The sequence below is a fragment of the Halichoerus grypus genome, chromosome 9, assembly GCF_964656455.1.
Source record: "Halichoerus grypus chromosome 9, mHalGry1.hap1.1, whole genome shotgun sequence".
Classification (NCBI taxonomy): Eukaryota; Metazoa; Chordata; class Mammalia; order Carnivora; family Phocidae; genus Halichoerus; species Halichoerus grypus.
The window spans coordinates 52370096-52388130 of record NC_135720.1 but is presented as its reverse complement, the minus strand read 5'-3'; the positions used below and the strand labels follow the sequence as shown (position 1 = coordinate 52388130).

The 18035-nt window shown below is 42.8% G+C and overlaps 1 pseudogene; it reads right to left on the bottom strand.

Annotated features, from left to right (window-relative positions):
* Nucleotides 1-16412: 16412 nt before the first annotated feature.
* LOC118528093 (ferritin light chain pseudogene) lies at nucleotides 16413-17707 on the bottom strand (annotated as a pseudogene).
* Between the last annotated feature and the right edge of the window lie 328 nt (nucleotides 17708-18035).

Below are 18035 nucleotides of genomic sequence, written 5' to 3'. Positions count from 1 at the left end.
TTAAATGGTGAGATCCTCTAGCCATTACTTCCTGGGCTGCAGTTGGCATCTGGCTGAGACCCTTAATTGAAAGATATTGGAAGTTTGACCTCTCTGGGTTGCTAAGGTTTGCAACCTTTGCCTGGCAGCCTGAGACGAGGGCAAGCAGCTGGGTTGGGAGCCTGCTTTGTCACTGGGCTATGGAGGGGTGAGTGGTTACGGTCAGCTCTCATGGCTCACTCAGATTAGCACAGACTCAGAGTAGCCACCTTGAGCTGAATGATCACGAGCCAAGATGTTTCAGCATCAGGGGCATTTCCAGTCCACCAAAAGCACATTTCTATGGGTCATCCCTGCCAACACTAACTACTCAGACAGAGGGAGGGAAACTTTGACCTATAGGCTGCCTAGATTCAACCCTCATTTTAACTTCTTATTCACTGGACAAGTTGGCAAGAGACCCTAATTGTTGAATAAATGAATAAACTTGCCCGACAGGTTAAGTTGGTGCCTTGCTTTGACGGGTAATGAGACAGACTAGACCTCTACGACAATAGAACCCTAACACATAATCTTCACAGCAACCAATCCAGGAAATCAAAACACAGTCTCTTCAGCAATCAGCCCAGAACATCAGGACTAGGTCAAAAACTGCCAGCTTCCAGTTTTTTGCCCCCATTTTCAAATCGGGATCAACTAGCCAAATTTTTTTTTTTTTTAAGATTTTATTTATTTATTTGAGAGAAAGAAAGCATGAGAGGGGGGAGGGTCAGAAGGAGAAGCAGACTCCCTGCCGAGCAGGGAGCCCGATGCGGGACTCGATCCCGGGACTCCAGGATCATGACCTGAGCTGAAGGCAGTCGCTTAACCAACTGAGCCACCCAGGTGCCCTCAACTAGCCAAATATGCTGCCTAAGCCAATCACACAGGATGACCCGCTCTGAGTTAGCCTGGCTCCAGCTTCTCCATGCCAACCACCCCTAATCAGAGCATACGTGAAGCCTTCCCTTCTTTGCACTATAAAGCTTCCCCATTCCCCTGCCTGGCTTTAAGTCCCTGCCAAACCCAAGTGATGGTGGCAGAATCTCTTGCTGTGGCAAGCTCTGAATAAATAGCCTCTGCTTGTTCTCATTTGGATGCCCTTCATTCGTTTCCACATTAGGAAATGCTAAATGAATTATTTTTCGCAGTATTACGCACATACTAGTAGCCTAGCGTACGTGTCTTAATTATCTGCCAATGTCTGCATTTCCTCTCACCAAAACCCAGACACTCTGGGAAAAACAACTGACCAACCTGGGAAGGCAACTTGCTGCTTGAAATCTGAGGCAGGACCACAGAAATAGAAAGCCTTTTTAGAACGTAAGGAATGTTCTTTCTTAGCAGGGATTACTGATTTGATCCTTATAATGAGCCCTTCTGCATACCTATTTACATGACACTCTCTGTTCACATGCATGAGAACTGCCAAACCTTGTACCATATGCAGCTGTGCTTTTCAAACTGCTTTTGACCATTATTCATAGCAAGAAATATATTTTATATTACGGCTCAGCATATTACTGGAAAAAAGATCAAAAAAAGAGAACTTAACTCTCACCCTGTGCAGTATGCTGTGATATTTTTCTATCTCACACTATAAAACTATTCAGGTTAAATATAAGCAAATTATACTTATTTATATATAAAGTGCTTTCTTAAAGAAATACTCAACTACGGTGTAGAAGCTTTCTGAAGATGCATAGGGATACTTGATCAGAGAATACAGCTAAGGTCCCCTCTGGCAACAAGTGTATTCTTGGACATCCTTTGTCTCGTTTGTTGTGGGGAATGTCTCATGTAAAGAATTAGTCTGGTACAGTAGGTCTCAAACTTTAGTTGTAAGAGAATCACCTGAAAGGCTTTTTAAAACACAGATTGCTAGACCCCATAACCCAGAGTTTCTGATTCAGGCTCTACAGCGTGGCCTGAAAATTTGCATTTCTCGTGAGTTCCCAGGTGATGCTGATTCTGCTAGTCTGGGAAATACACTGCTTTAATGAATCCTCTGTAAATCAAGTCAGCCTTTTGTGAAATGAATAACCACTTCCTAATTTATCTATTTGTCATATGTCAAGTTTACTGAAGTAAACTTCCTGACTCAAAAGTCAGAATTTAAGGGAGTTAGTCTGCTTGCTGGTTCCTTCTTCCAGCCACTCTGGTGCTCCTTTTCAGAGTTATTTTACCACTCACTAATTTATTTAACAAATATTTGAGACCCTGTGCCAAGAGCTGTGCTAAGCTCTAGATTACAGTCAGCCTGAGCACTTTATAAGAAAACATTTCCCTTTAAAAAGCTGTAGAACGATACCAAGACCGTTTTTTTACACTTTTAAACCCAAGGAGTTCCTGATGGGCAAAGATCAGGTGCCCTTCCAGAAACAAGAAAATGATAAAAGCAGGCACCTGCTACAGGGTTTAGAGCTTCTAATCCACTGGTCTTTGGAAGCAGTATCTTCCAAATCCCCTCTATGAGGAGGAGCACAGCACCTAGGTGCTGGTTAAAATTACAGCTCCCAGACCCTTGGTGATTCTGACTCAGTGAGTTGGGAATAAGGCCTGATTATTTTATTTTTAGCAATTACCCCAGGTGAGTCTTAAAATCAAGTATAGGAAAGCCTGTGTTACCTTTGAATATAACATAGACCCTAGAATTATATTAACTGAAAGAAGGTATTCACGTAGTTCAGTGGTCCTCAAACTTTGCTACATATAAGAACCACTTGGGGAACTTAAGAAATTTCCAATGCCTAGGCCATTCTCTATACCAGTTATATCAGAATTGTTCTCCCCACCTCCCACTCTGATTCCAATTGGTGGCCATATTTTAGAATGACTACGATCATTTATAAAATTAAGCTCCTCTTCATGTTGAAGCACCTTTCACGGTCTTTTCCCATGGTGGTTGCCTCCAATTACCATGAAAACCTACAGCCTGCTTAAGTGTTGGGGGCTTAAGGGTTGGGGTAGGTGATACCCCATCAAGTGATTTTGAGGGGCTTTTGAGGTGCTGAGCAGCAACGTATTAGCTTTAGAAAGCTCTGTACTTTGGGGCAGGAACTACCCCAAAGCTTGGTGGCTTCAGGGATTCTGCTCAAAGTTATAGACTAGTGCCTCTCAAAATCTGGTGTGCATATGAATCCCCTGGGGACCTTATTAAAATTAAGGTTCTAATTCAGTAAGTTTGGGGTGGGATCTGTGATTCCTCATTTCTTTTTTTTTTTTTTTAATTTTTTTGAAGATGTTATTTATTTATTTATTTGAGAGAGAGAGAGTGAGAGCACAAGTGGGGGGAAGGGTAGAGGGAGAGGAAGAAATAGATTTCCCACTGAGTGAGGAACCCAGGGGGGCTCGATCCCAAGACCCTGAAATCATGACCTGAGCCAAAGTCAGACACTTAACTGACTAAGCCACCCAGGCGCCCCTGTGATTCCTCATTTCTAACAAACTCCAGGCGATGCTTACTTGGCTGGACCATGAACTACACTTTGAGTAGGAAAGCTGTAGATTTTCCCCCAAATCCGCTGTCAGTAGATAAAAGCTGCAAAAGTCTATAGTGAAGGCTAATATAGAAGGGACTGGTGACTATGACTCCCATGTAGGCAAGGCACTATATGCCTACTGAACCTCAAAAAAGGCAGTACTTTAGGAAACAAAAGTAGGAAGAACTGTAGACCAAACTGATAAGATAGATTTGAGACAAAGTTAAAGAGTGTGTGCAATACTGGAAGATATGGCTGGAAGTATAGATAGAGAAAAGCAGACTAGCATAGAAGGGAAGGGTTTGGACTTCCAGATCAGCTTACAATTCAAAACCCGGCTCTACCTCTTCCTACCCATGTGATCTTAGGCAAATGGCTTAACTTCCTCTGTAAAATGGGAATAACTTTTTCATGTATGCTTAGTAAATGAAAGGTGCCCAACCCAGGGCCTGGCAACAGTAGGTCCTCAATAAATGATTGCTACTAGTGTATAAATGTAGCCTAAGGGCCTAGAGCTTCCCCAGATTTAGGTTCATTCACCCAATTTTGATGGCTCTCCATCCCTGCTTGGCAGGCTGCAGGAAATCCAGCCTCATGCAGAAGTTGCACAAATGACCGGGGGAGCTCTCTTGTGTACCCATTTTGGACTTGCAGATTGCTCTCCACCATGGCTAAGGAGGTTACAGCCCTGCAGGCTCAGACCACAGTGGAATCCAGAGGGGCCATTGCCCAACCTGCACCACGACTGTTGCCACTGCTTAAGTGCTAGAACCTTTGCATCTGATTGTTGAAGTCCATGTCATTGCTCTTGCAAAAAGAATATACCCCAGTATTACTATGTTGCTTGATGATGGCAGTAGAGTGTTCTCTGAAGTTGGGAGTGGGGGATAGAAGAGCCAATGGAGGAGTCCACAGAAAGGATTCTTGAGTGCCAAGGAATCACAGAACCTTCAGTTCATAGACAAAGGCATTTTCTCACCAGAGCACACAAATAAAGTGCAGTTCCAAGGTCAATTTCCACTCTCTGCAGAACTGCTCCTATAAACTCCTTGATGCTAAAGTCTTATAGCTGATAACAGGAATTTTACTGATAACAGGAACTGCTGAATACTTTACATACATTAGGTCATTTCATTCCCAAACAACTCTATGAAGTAGGTACTAGAACTGCACCCATTTTCGACATGAGGAACAGGAGGCTTAGAGAGATGAAGAAATGTGCCCAGGGACACACAGGTGGTAAGCAGTGGAGGTGAGTTTTTAATCCAGGCAATCAGAGTGCAGGACAGGGACATTCCTCTGTGCATCTGCTCCCTACCCTGCTCCCTGCATCCAGATTCCCCTTACTTACCAATGTGCTCTCTCAGCTTCCACCTGGGACCCCCAGTCAATCAGACTTGTCTGTACATGTCTTTACCTCAACTGTGGACAGGGTTCAAGTGTTTTATCCAGAGGGCTCCTCATTTCTGGCACATGCAAATGTAAATAGTTACAAAGTAAAGAAGTCCATTAGGCTCCACTGTCCTAGGGCATCTGATTCTTAGGTCTGTTCCAGCAAAGTCACCTGGTTATGGGATTAAGATGATATTGGTGGAGCCAGTTTGTAAAGGGTTTTGAAGATCAAAATAAGGAATCTGGACTTTATCGTCAAATTCTAAGACTATATCATTAATATAATGTCAGAGGGTAAGGAGGATTTTTAAAAAGGGCAAAAGGAAGAAAAAAATTAATCTCAGTTTCATTTGTTCAGGCTGCCTTATTCCCATCCCTGCTATAGCTGCGGTGACCCACCCCTCACGGGCAGGTGTCAGATGAAGGGGTCCTGAACTGGAATCACGCAGGAAGAGAGAACAAAGAGAAGAGAGGAGATTGAAACCCTTGATATGTTAACAAGAATATAAATCTCTAAGATGAAGGATAAGATGTGAGGTTTCCCAAAGTATTTGACCATTTCCCCCTTTTAAAAAATGCACGTAGGGGCACCTGGGTGGCTCAGTCATTAAGCGTCTGCCTTTGGCTCAGGTCATGATCCCAGAGTCCTGGGATCGAGCCCCGCATCGGGCTCCCTGCTCAGTGGGAAGCCTGCTTCTCCCTCTTCCACTCCCCCTGCTTGTGTTCCCTCTCTCACTGTCTCTCTCTCTGTCAAATAAATGAATAAAATTAAAATAAATAAATAAATAAATAAATAAATAAATGCATGTAACAAGGGTCTGCGGAAACGCATTTTGGGAAATGTTGGTCTAGTAGGTACAGCAAGGTGGCTGCCACGGATGGATGACTTTAAATAAATAAATAAATAAATAAATAAATAAATAAATAAATAAGACTTTGCCATGTTCATATAACATGCTCTCAGCCCCTCTGTTTTCTTTCCCTCATAGGATGCGTCTAGCAGCTTTTTCAGGTGGAACATAATAGAAATTACTCCTGCTGCCCCCCTCTGGGGCAGGGCCCCTCCTGGTCAGCCATGAGGTTCCTAGGCCCACGATGAAGGGGCCCGAGTCCTCAGTTTTAGATACAGCCTTATCTTCAATCCCTACAGAAGGTTTAAGCAATAATTTATCCAAAGGTTCAGGAAAGAGGTCCAGAACCAAACTTTACAGAGGATGGGAGACGGGGAGGAGGTTGGTTAAGGTAAGTATCCTCAGACCTCTAACCAGATACTTTGCTCCAAGGCACCATTCACAAAGCAAATCCCCAGCGTGGGGTTTCTGAAATCCTACAGTCTCAAAGCCTCTGGCTTTGGCCCTCAATGTCCAGGGAAGGGCCGATCTCTGGTCCCTTGGATGAAGAGGAGAATAAATGCTACTATCTGCTCTTAACAGATCTGACATTTGGGGATGTTGTCAATTCCCTCTGACCTAGAGCATCTAAAATCAAGCACATTTAATCATTTTGGGTTTTTTTGTTCTTTAAAAGATTTTATTTATTTATTTGACAGAGAGAGACACAGCGAGAGAGGGAACACAAGCAGGGGGAGTGGGAGAGGGAGAAGCAGGCTTCCTGCTGAGCAGGGAGCCTGATGTGGGGCTTGATCCCAGGACCCTGGGATCATGACCTGAGCCGAAGGCAGACGCTTAACCGACTGAGTCACCCAGGCGCCCCACATTTAATCACTTTGAAGAGTGATTTTCAGACCCTGTGTAGTCACCTTAAGAAATCCATATCTCCCTTACTAACTGCACTCTGACTCTCTATCTTGAGAGCTAATGACTTGGTCTCATTCAGTTAAGACAGTAAGTGCCTCTTCCCTGTGCTAATTAAGAGGCATGTGATGCCTTCTCTGTAATTCCTGGAGTCTGTATGTGAGGGTGTCGGTGTCTGGAAAAGTTAGGGAATAGGGAAAGACAGGGAGAAGGAAGGAGCCTGCGGAGTGAGCGGAATCAAAGATACAGAAGAAAAGATCATCTGAAGATTTATTTAGGACTGCTAAACTGTTTTTCACTCTAATAATTAATATAGTTTTATAAATAGGCTTGGCCAGAAAAATACATAGAATTTATTACCCCAGAGACAAAAATACAAAACTTTAAAAACAGGTGTTAGTTCTGAATAATAATGGTAGTTAACTTTGTGACCTTGCACAAGTCACTTTATCTTGCACTTCACAGCTGTGTGTGTTTGTGTTTGTCTAAGAATGATATAATATTACACACCTTATCTCCCTCACAGGGATGCATGCCATGGAGGTCGAACCAGATTACATTAAAATAGTTATAATTACTTACATTTGCATAGTACCTTATCATGCACAAAGCACTTCTGCATATATTATTCCATTTGCATGAAAGAGCTTTGAAAAGTTATAAAGTGCTATAAAAGGACAAACCTGGGTATGAACACCAGCTCCATCTTGCTCTACTTCAATGTTCTCATCAGTAAAATGGGGATAATACCAGTATCTACCCAATCGGTTATTAAGAGGATCAAGTAACATGCACATCTAAACTCAGTGCCGCATCAGAGAAATACTGACAAAATGCACTTTGTTCAGGTCTCTGTGCATGTGTCACCCCCTAAAGGCCTTCCCGGGCCTCTCATCTATGATAGTCCCTCCTTTTTCTGAGTAACACTTAGCACTATCTGAGATCACATTGACTTATTTGCTCACTGCCTGTCTCCCCATTAGAATAGAATCTCCATGAAGACAGAGATGTTGTCTGTTTCTCTGTATCCGCAGCATCTAAACTGTAGTAGGTCGTCAACAACTACTTGTTCCGTGAATGAAGTGAGGGGTTATAATTGTTATTGTTGTCATTCTCTAAGGCCCCTCTCACTTTGCCCTTTCTGATACAGCTCCATGCATAGGACAACTCTGCTTCGGGAAAGATCCCTTCCCCCCCCCCCCGCACCCCCCACCCCCACCGCCCACACCCATCTGGAAAAACAGCTTTCTTGAGATATAATTCACATACCATAACATCCATCCTATTAAAGTGTACAATTCCTTGGTTTTCACATAGTCACAGTGTTGTGCAACCAGCATCACTATCTAATTTCAGAACTTGCCATCACCCCAAAAAGAAATCCTGTATCCAGTAGCACCACTGGTATTCTCCCTCGTCTCTCCCCAGCCTGTGGCAACCACTATAACCTCCTTTCTGTCTCTGTGAATTTGCCCATCCTGCATACTTCATATAAACACAATACATAATGTGGTCTTTTATGACCAGCTTCTTTCAATTTGTACAGTGTTTTCAAGGTTCATCCGCATTGTAGCACGCATCCGTACTTCATTCCTTTCTATGGCTGAATAATATTCCAGAATATGGCCATTCCATGTTTTGTTTATCCAATCATTGGTTGACAGACATTTGGGTTGTTATGAATAATGCTGCTATGAGCGCTCATGGACAAGTTTTTTGTATGGAGGTATGCTTTCCGTTCTCTTGGGTATGTACCTAGGAGCTGAACTGCTAGGTCATCTAGTAACTACCTTTAACATTTTGAGGAACTTTCAAACTGTTTTCCAAAGTGGCTGCACCATTTACACTCCCACCAGCATTGGATGGTAGTGACCCAGTATGAAGGTCACAATTTCTTCACATCCTCATCAACATTTGTTATCATCTATCTTTTTTATTTTAGCCATTCTAGTGGGCTTGAGTGGTATCGAATTGTAGTTTTGACTTGCAGGTGCCTAATGACTAATGATGTTGATCATCTTGTCATAGGCTTATTGGCCATTTATATGTCCTCTTTAGAGATGCGTCTATCCAAAACCTTTGCCCTTTAAAAAAATCAGGTTATGGGGCACCTGGGTGGCTCAGTCGGTTAAGTGTCAGCCTTCGGCTCAGGTCATGATCCCAGGGGCCTGGGAGCGAGTCCTGTGTCGGGCTTCCTGCTCAGCGGGGAGCCTGCTTCTCCCTCACCCTCTGCCATTTCCCCCACTTGTGCTCTCAGGCTCTCTCTATCTCTGTGTCAACTAAACAAATAAAACCTTTTTTAAAAAACTGAGTTGGGCTCCTGGGTGGCTCAGTTGGTTAAGCAACTGCCTTCAGCTCAGGTCATGATCCTGGAGTCCTGGGATCGAGTCCGACATCGGGCTCCCTGCTCGGCAGGGAGTCTGCTTCTCCCTCTGACCCTCCTCCCTCTCATGCTCTCTGTCTCTCGTTCTCTCTCTCGCAAATAAATAAAATCTTAAAAAAAATTTTTTTTTTTAAACTGAGTTACTTGTCTTTTTATTGTTATGTTGTAAAAGTTCTTTATATACTTGATGGAAGTCCCATATTAGATATGGGAGTTAAAAGTATTTTCTCCCATTCTGTGGGTTGTCTTTTCATTTTTTTGATGGTGACTTTTGAAGTACAAACGCTTATAACTCTGATGAAGTCCAATTTATCTATTTTAAATTCACTTCGGGAATTTCTTCTTTTTAAGACCAGAGATGATTAGTCTTTGTCCTATTGCTCCAAGAGCTGGCAAGGATTCATTCTTTCTGAGCATCATAACAGCAGCTCTGGAACTTTCAATCAACCTCTTTCTCATGTTCGATGCCACGAAATGTGCAGTTTCCTTCTTAGAATTCCATCTCTGCCCCATCTCCTCTGCCTAGCTGAGTCTTTATTGCCCTTCAAAACTTAGCTCCGAGATTTCCTCCTCCTCTTTGGGCGTCTCTACTCCTCACCACAGACGGTGTGCAGCTCTGTCTCCTCTCATGGAAGCCATTGGAGGGAGAAGTTTTGTTTTATTGACTTTGTTATTGGAGAATGGAGTCTAAATTGGTCTGCATTTGAGTATCAGCCTCATGTTTAGCTGAACAAACATGAGCAATGCAGTATTTCTGATCCCTGGTCATTTTTACAAAATGGAAATATTTTGTAAGCATGGGGTTGTTGTAAGTTTAGAGATACAGTAATAAAGATAAACTATTTAACTTGGTAGATTCTCAATAAATCCCAGCTGTCGTTTTTAGCATTATGTTGTTGTTGTTTTAATGTGGGGGCTGTCTACGAGTATCAGGCACATGTTAAGTTCCCCAGGAATGTCAGTTTTCTTATTTTCCAATTCCAACTCAACTATACTCCTTTCAGAGTTTCCAGGGAGCTGTGTTTCTTGAACTAGAGCCAACTTTGAGCATCTGACGAAAATAGTGAAACATCTCCCCCAAAAACGCACATTACCCAACAGCTTGTGTATGAGTTTGGCAGGATTCCTGAACACCTGAAGCCCACCATGGGCCCAGGGACTGAAGGTTAAAAAAGCATTCTTGTTATAAATGTTCATGTCCAGCTCTGCCCACTTAGTCTTTTTAAAAATGAGCACGTCTTACCATACCCGCCAGCAATTGTACTCCTTGGTATTTACCCAAAGAAGTTGAAAACTTATGTCCACACAAAAATCTGTACACGAATGCCTAAAGCAGCTGTACTCATAAGTGTCAAAACTTGGAAGCAACCAAGATGCCTTTCAGTAGGTGGATAGATAAACTGTGCTACATCCAGACGACAGAATATTATTTAATGCTGAAAGGAAATGAGCTATCAAGCCGTGAAAAGACAAGGAAGAAACTTATGCATATTACTAAGTGCAAGAAGTCAATCTGAAAAGGCTATGTTCCATATTATCCCAACTATATGGCATTCCGGAAAAGGCAAAACTATGGAGACCGTAAAAAGATCCATGGTTGCCAGGGGTTAGGGAGGGATTAGTAGGCAGAGCACAGAGGATTTTTAGGGTGGTGAAACTATTCTGTATGATACTATAACAGTGGATATATGTCATTATACATTTGTCAAAATTCATAGGATAGACAACACAAAGAGTGAACCCTAATGTAAACTATGGACTCTGGGTGATAATGAGATGTCAGCGCAGGTTCATCAACTCTAACAAAGGGACTACTCTGATGCTAGATGTTTATAGTAGGAACTGTGCGTGTGTGGGTGCCAGGGATATATGGGAAATACGGAGATTTCCGTACTCTCTATTCAATTTGCTGTGACCCTAAAACTGCTCTCAAAAATAAAGTGTATTTTTTAAAAAAGAATGACCTGTTGGCCCTACAGAGATGCCTAGTAGCTGTGCAACCATCTTCCCAGGATACAACTACACCAGCAATGTTTCTTTCTTTCTTTCTTTCTTTCTTTCTTTTTTTTTTAAGATTTTATTTGACAGCGAGAGCAGGAACACAAGCAGGGGAGTGGGAGAGGGAGAAGCAGGCTTCCCGCAGAGCAGGGAGCCCGATGCGGGGCTCGATCCCAGGACCCTGGGATCATGACCCGAGCCGAAGGCAGACGCTTAACGACTGAGCCACCCAGGCACCCCAAGAATGTTTCTGAGAGACATTTTTCTAGAACTTTGGCATGGCTCTCTGGTGTCATCATGGTCTTCCTGGGACATTAAAAATGTCGTTTTCTCTGCCATGGCAAGAACTGCTAAAATCAAGCAACAACCAGGTTGTTGCAATCTTCCTGAGCATTTTTATTTTCTAGTATGGAGAACCACCAGCAGATGGCAATCAAAGAATACAAAACCTAAGCTGATCCTTAAGAAGTGTTTGATAGATTTAAGATTGATCAAATGGTGAGTTTAATGCTGTTGGATACCAATTCTCCACAGAGTCACAATTTCTTATGCTCCAAACAAACAAGTCTTCTTCCACCAGTGACTGAAGTAAATGTCTAGCTTCAAAAAAAAGGCACCAGGGACAAATTCTGAGATTCTTTAGTTAATCAAATGAGAACTTTGGTTACTCTTTGTGAAAATGAATTAGAAGAGTTTGTTGTTTTTATTTAGACATTATCCGTGCTTACATTGTGACGGGGGGGGGGGGGGGATATTCACTGGGATGTAAAAATGGTTATTTATATGGTTATTTGTGTAAATTATTTTCCGGTGATAAAAGACATACAACTGTAGGAGGACAGAGCTACAAAATCAGAAGGAGTTTGCTTGAAACAATCCAACGTTCCTGGCGGGGGGGGGGGGGGGGGGGGGGAAGGAGGTGGAATGGGCCTGGGGGCAGGAGGTGTTCTCACCAAACAGAGGATTTTAGAACTGGTTGTACAACAACAGGAATTTCTTCTTTCCTCCTTTTTGCTGTTTGCTTCTGGAGATGTACTAGTGAGTGGATTCTCAATAAAACCAAACCTTCTCAATAATGTGACTATTAAGCATGGAAGACTTTGTCCTTGTTGGTAAATTCTGACATGTATGCGTTCCATTTTCTAAAATCACCATGAGTCCACAGAGAGAGCTGCAGTGTGGTAGAGCCTGCAAAATATGAATATTGCTAATTTGTCTGTTAAGTTGAGGCAAAGAAAATTTCAATTTATAGTTTACAGTTCGGGCATATTTGATGGCATAACAAAACCCCTTTATTCATGGCTATAGGTTGTAGAAAGCAATTAGCCTGTTTTGTTTTGTTTATTGACAATACTTTTATGAAAAAAGCCTCATAGAGCAGGTAAAAAAATAAACATTAGACCTAGAGAGCTTGAGAAGAATACTCAATATTTAAGAAGAAGCTATGAGCAGTAAATAATGCTTTTTGGACTCTTACTATGTATTAAGCAATATTATCTTAAGACAATAAATTAGCCTCATATTTACAGGTGGGGGAACTAAGGTTCAGAGACATTCATCATTTGCCAAGCTGACACATCTAGTGAGTAGCTAAGCTGGGATTTGAACCCAGGCCTCTTTGGGTAAATGTAAGTATTTCCCTACACTGTAATTGTTGGCCTTATTCTAAAGGGTGATATCAAACATTGAAACCTCCTAGCATATTCAGAAATTTAACCAAATCACCTGGGGAAGTTGTAAAGATTCAGAGTCCAAGTCATACCCCTAGAGATTCTAATTCAGAAAATTGGGGATGGGGGCCCTGGAATCTGACTTTTTAACAAGCACCCCACAGTGGTTCTGCTGCAGGTCATCTTCTGACTTCAAACACAGAAAATACAGGCTCAACCCAGTGTACTTTAACTTTCATGAGCAAAGAACCCTTTGAGAATCTGACAAAAGCCCTGAACCATTGTTTTTTCAGAAAAAAATACACATTTTACACCCCAAATTTCTCATATGACTTTAAGGGGTTCATGGACACTGGGGGGCCATGAACACTCATTTTCCAATATGTCCCTGGGAACAGCGGCCTAATTAAAAGTCCCTTCCATCTCTCCACCAAGAGATGTCACTCTTCAGCCTCAAAAAGCTTCCCCAAAACCTCCAGTTTTTTCCTTTCCCCTCAACTACAAAGGGAAGAGTTTCCCAGGAAAATGAATTTACTGTTTGGGAAGGAGCTTCCCCTTGTAGATAGAGCAGACTCTGGTGCGAGCTTCAAACAATTAAGCTGAGATGGAAGGATAGTGTTGTCTACAATCACAGTGAAAGCCCACCTGGAAATAAAGATGTGATTAAAACCTACCAGTAGGGACCATAGATTAATATAAGCACTACCTGTCTTGTGAAGGGTCATGAAATTTATTTTCCCAAAAGCCCCTTCCCTAAATTCTTTTCAGTCCCTAGGTTTTCTCATAGGTCTCCATGATGAAGCTAGCTTTTGCATCTTTGAATAAGTCAAGCCTTACAGAGCAATCATTTGAAACATGTACATAAATAATATTGGCACAGAGTCCTCACACATTTACCTTTTAAATTTTTTTTTTTTAAGATTTTATTATTTATTTGAGAGAGAGAGAGGGATAGAGCACAAGCAGGGGGAGCAGCAGAGAGAGAGGGAGAAGCAGGCTCTCCACTGAGCAGGGAGCCCGATGCGGGGCTCGATCCCAGGACCCTGGGATCATGACCTGAGCCAAAGGCAGACGCTTAACCAACTGAGCCACCCAGGCACCCCCACATTTACCTTTAATAGGTCTGGAGCAGTAAAATAGGAAAGGCATAAGGAGAGTATGTAGTTCTCTCTGCAGGCCTGAGGTCTAGATAAACCTATGGCTGGAAGTAAGATGTGTCTGTGAACACTCTGATATTGTACAAAAGTTACATGTTCATGTATTTTTTCTGGGGAGAGAGTCCATGTCTTTCATCAAATTCTTAAAGGAATCTTTGACTAAAATTTAAAAAGCCATCCTTCACAGGAAGAATCTTACTTCACAAGGGCTCGACAAGTAAACAAGCGTGAGCAGAGCCACGTGGTTCAGCCTTGGTGAGCATCTTCCTCAGACATAAAGTGGTAGACAACGTTGTGTATGTTGTATATACATTCTGTGGGCACAACAGTGTCAGAGTGAATACTCTAATTATGGTTTAGATTTGGGGCACTCTGCCAGAAGATCCACTTACCCAGAAACATGACTTCCTTGGTATGAAGACAGGAGCATGTGTTTTGGATCAGGAAGACCTGAATCAGTGACCAGGCAGATTATACTCACCTCTCTGACTCCTAGTGTATGTGTAAGTCAGGAATAATCATTTGTAATTTGTCAGGTTATTGGGAGGCAGTCATGAAGCCCAGCACAGTGTTTGGCACAAGGCGGACGATCAGAAAGGTTTGTCTTTGTCCCTGTTCCTCACCACCACACTAAGATCCACCAACACATCCCCGCCCCCTCCACCCCCCGCCATGACAGGGATGCTGAGCACAAACTATCTGCTGCTTAGCTGGGGCTGCACCTGTCAGACTGACTAGGGCCTGGTTTGGCAAATCTGAAGGAAAACAAGTTTCCTTTAGGCAATTCCCACTTTCCAGTCTCCCCTCCATCTCTGTTGCAAAAGTAAACAAGGACCTCAGGCACAGAACATGCCTGAGGATCACAGGGAGTTACAAGGGATGAAAAGACATCAACCCTGTCCTTGAAGTTGCTGGACCCTGACAGGGAAGACATTACCAAAAATAAGTTAGCAGAAGCTATAGGGCATGGGACACTAAAAACATACCTATAAGCACAAATATTCTACACACCTGAAAACAGGTTATGCTAGAAAGGACAAAGCCACATGGAGATGATTTAGGAAACAACCATGAGGAAAATGATTATTGAGCCATATTTTTTCAGTGCAGGAAGGGATATGATATGGCCGAACAAAAAAGAGAAGCTAAGAAAGGAGGAGAGAGTGCCACAGGGGCTAGCTTAGGAGGGGAGGTGGGCATGGTGCAGATTCGCAGGGCAGCAGGGGAAGCCATGCTGGAGGGCCTGTGGAAAGATGACAGCAGCTAGGTGTGGGGGAAGGGAGGCAGCTAATTGGTAGAGACCCTTGAGACCCATGATTAGGAGTTTTAATTTAATTCAAGAGGCAATTGGAGCTATTGTAGGCTTCTAAGAAGGGGAGTGACATGATCAAAATGATGCTTGAGGACAATGGTTCTTGCTGCTGCGAGCAGGGTGGATTAGATGAAGGAGACCCTCGGGCAGGGAGGCTGATCTGAGGCTTTTTCAGGAATCCAGGGTTGCAGGGGCATGGCCTAGAACAGTGCTCTGGGAATGGGATGGAAGGAGCAGACCTGCAATATGTTATGGAGGATAAATATTTGTTCTTTTTAGAGCCAGACATTGGGGTAGGTGCTGGGATACCATGGGAAATAGGCATAGCAGTTGGAATGGGGAAAGACAATTCATAATATGGTGAGATAAGTCCTATGATCACTGAAGCAAAGAAATATGAGAGTGCATGGCAGGAAAAACACCTGAGTTGTGGGGAGGGACATAGGTGGTCAGGAAAGCCTTTTCTGAGGAAGTGGTATTGAAACTGGGAACTTAATGAAGAATCAGGCATTAACTGAGTGAAAAATCATTGGGAGAAGTGTTCCAGCCCGAAGCCCGAGGATGAAAGAGTAAGAGTGGAGCCAGGAGGGAAAGGCAGGAATGGTTTCCCAAAAGATTCAAGAAAGCAAGCAGGGTGGGGACCAGACCAAGAAGGGCCTTGAGTCTTCAATATGGACTGTGAGCTTTATCCTAAGAGCAGTGAGAGGCCAGAAGAGAGGCATGGTTTGTTTTTCATTTTAGAAAAACCTCTCTGGCTATGTTGTGGGAGAAAAGGATTAGGTGTGGGGGTAGTTAGGATGAGAGGCTTGCCATAGTCTATAGGGAGAGATGATTAGGAAGTAGTGATGGAGACAGGTAAATATTTAAGATGTAGAATTTATGGGATGTAGGGAGCCTGGGGGGCTCAGTGCCTTAAGCCTCTAACTCTTGATTTCGGCTCAGGTCATGATCTCAGGATCATGAGATAGAGCCCCATGTCGGGCTCCACACTAGGCATGGAGACTGCTGGAGATTCTCTTTGTCCCTCTCTTTCTGTCCCTCCTGCTTACAGCATTTGTAGAATCCTCAGAAGGGTATTGCCTCAACAATGGAGAATGATTATTACCCCTGAACTAAACACTATTCTAGTTTATTCTATAACCTCTTAAATGTAAGGCCCAAAAGGATCAAATGATTTCCAAGTAACTTAAGTGTATTTCAGAACAATGTTGAAGTATATTTATAAAAATCCCAAAATATCTATCACCCAACAAGGTAAAGTTCACAATGTCGGCCATCCCATCAAACATGAACATGTATACAAAGAAGCAAGAAAATATGCACCATTGTGCAGAAATAGCAATCAATTGAAGCTAATCCAGACCTGGTATAGATGTGGAATTAGCAGACGGTATTAAATGGTATTTTCCATATGTTCAAAACGTTATGTAGAAACATGGAAGATTTTTTTTTTTTACCAGCTGCTGCAAGAGGCTTTATTGTTTCCATTTGGTCCGTAGTTGGGAGAACCAGGGTGGTTAAAAAATGCGTAGCGGCTTCAGGGAGAGGCTCGGGCAGAAGTCCTGGCAGCAGGGGGGGATGCCTGAGGGACCCCTGAAAGGCTGCTGGGCTCCAGAGGCTGTTAGTCATGCTTGAGGGTGAGCCTTTCAAAGAGATACTCACCCAGCCCAGCCTGGGTGCCAGCCACCCTGCGAAGGTTAGACAGGTGGTTGTCCATCTTCTTGATGAGTTTCATCTCCTCACCCAGGAAGTGGTTCTCTAGGAAGTCACAGAGATGGGGGTCTGCATGGGCAGAACCCAGAGCAGGTAGATCCAAAAGGGCCTGGTTCAGGTTCTTCTCCAGAACCAGGGCAGCTTCCATGGCATCCAGGGTTTTACCCCACTCATAGGATGGCTTCTGCACATCTTGGAAGAGGGCACTGCCGCCACCATGGTTTTGCATCTTCAAGAGATGCTCAGCGCCCTCTCATTTCTCCTCAGCCAACTTGTAGAGGAAGGGGCCCATGCCCTCCAGAGCCACATCTTTGCAGTCCAAATAGAAGCTCAGAGAGAGGTAGATGTAGGAGGCCCACACATGCACGTTGACCAGGCTATTGGTTGTCAGCAGCCTCCACCTCAGTGGAATAATTCTGACAAATCTGGGAGCTCATGGTTGATCTGTCATAAGGAACTAAGCTCAAAATAGGGTATTGGCTAGATCCAGAGGCAGAGGGTGGCCGAGAAGATGGCTCCAAAAGTTGCAACTAGAAAAAAGTTTGGAGGGGTGGTTGGAGGCTGGTAGAAGGGGCATCCCCGGATCTGTTCCAACCAAATACTGTTGAAGCAAGAGACAGATCCGTGGGACTGCCAGGTGCACCAGAAGATATTTTTAAAAACCCAAATCTAGAGATTAAACCTACAATGTCTGAGATAAAATATACACTGGATGCGATTAATAGCAGATTAAACTTAGCAAATTAGTGAGATTGAAGAAAATATTCAAAATGAAATTTGGAGAGAAAAAAGAAATGTAAAATTGAACAGTGCATCAGTGATCTGTGGGACAACTTAAAGCAGCTTTGTATACATATTATATTAATAGATAATAATTAATATAGACATATTTACATAATACAAATATATTATATATTCATATTTATATTAAATATTGATAGATAATATTAACATTTAACAATTCGAGCCTCCAAAGAAAGGGAAGGAGAACAGAAAAACATTTGGAGAAATAACGGCTGAAAATTTTTCAAAGTTTGTTGAAAACTATAAACTCAGGTCCAAGGAATTTAAAAACCCCAAGCACAAGAAACATGAAGAAAACTACTCCAAGACACATCATAATCAAATTGCTTTCAATACCTTATAAATAGGAAAG